We start from the raw sequence: 3,931 nt of genomic DNA, 5'->3' as shown, positions 1-3,931 counted from the left end.
ATGATGATTCTGTTAAATGTGATGATATAACATATACAAGTATTATGAAATATGATCCGTGGTTTCGGAGCCGGTGGTGGGGCAAACCCAATGGTGAGGCAAACAATGGTGGGCAAACCCGGTGGCGAAGGGCACATTCCGCATCGGTTTGGCGAATCCCACATTGGTTTAGGCGAATCCCACATTGGTTTAGGCGAATCCCACATCGGCTAATGTCAGCTACTATGATATGTTCTATTTTATATACATATGAAACAAGAAATGTTTTTCAAGAGAAAGCTAAGTATTTTGAGCATTCTGATTAATATATCTGTTTTCTGTACTTCTTGTGTACTATTGTATTACAGATGCACGTACTTTGGTATTCTGACTATCATGCACATTTTCTGTACCCCTCATTTCGGTTATGATCTTGTTTTCTATATTCCATGCTTTACATACTCAGTACACATTCCGTACTGACCCCCTTTCTTCGGGGGCTGCGTTTCATGCCGCGCAGGTACAGGTACGCGTTCTGGTGATCCGTCAGGCTAGGGTATCTGTTCCATTTGTTTGGAGTGCTCCTTGATCCGAGCCGACTTTTTGAGTACGTACCCTTCTGTTTTGTATATATGCTTGTTCACTGGGCACGGCGGGCCCCGTCCCGTCATATGGTTCTTATGACTCTTAGAGGTCTGTAGGCATATATATGTGGGTTGTGGGCGAGTTAAATACAAATTGTGTTTGTATGGTTTGTGTTCTTATGTTTTGATAGCCTTCTTGGCTACATCCGTTATATATATGTGTATATGTATATCTATCTGTTAGCTTTGGGGCGGCGACTTACCTTCGCCTATGCTTATGCTATTAATAGTACGATTATGGTTGATAAGTACGTACGAGTGCCCAGCTCGGGCACTAGTCACGGCCTACGGGGTTGGGTCGTGACAGTTCTAACATTCACATGGGCTTCAATAATTATCAAGTACTGACAAATACATTTTTCTTCACATGAATATGAATATAAAAGAAGGAATTTAGGTCGGGGGCCTACCTAAGCCCACCAGTTTCCTATTTTCACCCATAGCTGGGCCTTCAAGACAACATTAGCTTCCCTTGCCATACGAACTCGATGAAGAAAGGGTTGTTGGGCCTCTGGCCCAACAAGTTTCAAACACAGAGAGTGGCCCGAATGGCCCAGTGTTGGATCACATGGAACATAAAAAGGGTAAGGATTAGCAAGGGCCTAAGCATTTAAACTAAGGCATCAAATATTTGAGTAAGAAAAATAAAACGCAGACCAAATACACATACATACAAAAGACAACATATAAAATACTTTATGGAAAATCTCAGGCCCAAATCAATCATAACTTAAAAAAAATTCAAAGCCCAGATGGATCGTCTCGCCAAAACTTAACTGGACAGGCTTAAATACCGAAAACTCAACACATAGAGGGGAGCCCAAGATGAAGAGAGAACAGGACCAAATACAACTTTAGCGAAGGCAAACAAAAGAATGAGCCCAAAATGTAAAGGGACAAGGCCTAATGCAGCAAACAAACAAGGACCAGGCTCAATTCAACACTATTATCATGCACACCCAACAGTTCAGAGTCCGCATAGGTAGTATACCATGTTTATACTTCAAAGATACAAGTCCTTATATACCAAAAATATACAGAAACTGTATATACCTTGTATATTCAGGTATATCCCCTATATATTCAAACAGAAATTAATACCTAACTCAGGTAAAGACATATTTTGTTCTCCTTAGTGTTTTAGAGCTTCATTCAAAGGGTACAAGGACAAATTCCCAAAAGAAGAAGAATAAGATGTAGCAGACAGGATATGCATGGTACACAGAGTTTAAAGACAAATAAATGCAGGGGATTTAGTTGGCAGATAAGGTATTTCATGTCTTTTTTTTTTTTGTCCTCAAAACCTATTTAATGGTTGAGATTTAGTGAACAAGCAGATAAGTGGTTAGATTTGACTTAAAAATTAATCAATCCTTTTAGTTCCTCATGAACCAATGATAATTGAGAATTCTAATTCGAGTAACAACAAAAACAATTAAGGAAATTCAATCCTTTGACCGTTGATTTGCAGAGAGAAGAAAAAAAATAAAGAAAAATAAAGCAATACCGTGTTTGGTTGAAACATGACGGAGAGAGGGGGTTAGCATTTAATTCTTACCCCAATCGACCATGCTAAGGCTGAAAAAGGTGACGTACGCTTGAAATGTTGTCATTTCAGGCAACGATGAAGCAAGAATGAGGAAAGAGGGTGGGGCAGCTAGGGTTTCTCTCAAGGAGAAACCCTTCTCTCATCCATAAGGGGTCGTTTGGATTTGTGATTAAAAAAAATTAAAAGGGTAAGGGGATATTACCCCTTTAAAAGCTGAGGTGGGTCGGGTCAGGTCTCTTTCGGCCTGACTCGATTCGAATTTTTTGAGGGACTGGGGCTGCCCAACATACATATACATATATACACATAATATCCACATGTATATGTATACACAAGTGTATATCTGTGTATATATGTATACAGGGGTAAATATGCAACACTTTGATAAATAACCCCAATTTTGCGATGATGGCCATTATTTGGCCATTTCAATTATGACTAGATCAGAAAATTGACCAATTAAAAACTGAATTGAAAAAATGACCTTAATTAAATTTAAACCACGGATTTGGCTATTTCAATTGTGGCCATCCTTAGCCGAATCACACAATCAGACTAATTTGCAAATGATGACCTTAATTAGCTTAAGCCGTGAAATTGGTCATTCTAACTAAGGCCAAAATAAAAATAATTAAAACAATTAAGGGCTAATATTGCAATAGTGACCTTAATCAACTTTTAGGCCATGCAAATTAGTATCTCAATTAAAACCACAAGTAGCTAATGTTTGAATAATTTGTGGAATTAAATACTTTGACTAATTATGATTAATTTTAACAAATTACACAAACGCACACTGGGTATCCAAATTTAAGACTTGAAGGGTAAAAAGGACTAATTCACTTAATCAGGGTAAAAAGGATTAATTCACTTAATCAATCAGACTTCTTGAATTTAAACAGTGTGAAAAACTTGCTAATTGCCAATTTAAATATTTAAACAATAAGAAATTATTATAAATTATTTTCTTTTTTGGTTAAATTTGGCAAAAGTATCATGATTGTAAAAATATGTAAATTAATTTCCAAATGATTTATAATATTATAGAAACTCTTTTATCAAACAAGATTGGTAAAATATTATCTAAATAATTTTATAAAATTATTTTGACTTCCGAAAATACATATTTCACACTGTTTAATATTCAAGGACCCTGGGTAATTAAAACAAATTGTGGGAGGTCAAAAATTAGGTGTCAACACTCCCAAGTGATGGCTTAGAGTAGGTTCGGGGGAAAAGTGGTATTAAACCCTAAAATAAGGTTTTTAAATGGGTCTGGTTCGCGTGGACTGCTGTAGCGGTCCACTTGTCTACTATGGCAGACTCGCTGGGGCGGTTCCCCAACTGCTGCAGCGAAGCTATTCTATCCGGGCCCACAATGTTTTAACTCCTACCAATTTCGTCACGATTAAAATTACACGTGCAACTTCCCTGTGGACTAATTTTTATAACAAGAAACTTGGTTTTTATACACGGGCTGCGGAAAGTCCAATAACGACTAATTAAACAGCCGTTCATCCTCGAACGGCCTAAGGTGGCATGGGATTAAAAGTTCCTGTCATCCTGAGTGCTATAAGGTCAAAGGAGCTCACACCAAAAATTGTGATATAGATTTTTGATCTGAGGCCTTCGTGCACCGGTGGAAAATTAGTTCGAGTTTGCACTCGAGGTTAATTTCTAACGGACGTTAATATGTCATGTTATCCGAAAAATATCCGAAGAAAGCAACCGAGCTAGGAAAAGGACTGGGTACTGTACT

The sequence above is a fragment of the Lycium ferocissimum genome, chromosome 1 (assembly GCF_029784015.1).
Source record: "Lycium ferocissimum isolate CSIRO_LF1 chromosome 1, AGI_CSIRO_Lferr_CH_V1, whole genome shotgun sequence".
NCBI lineage: Eukaryota > Viridiplantae > Streptophyta > Magnoliopsida > Solanales > Solanaceae > Lycium > Lycium ferocissimum.
Note: the sequence above shows the minus strand (reverse complement) of the source record.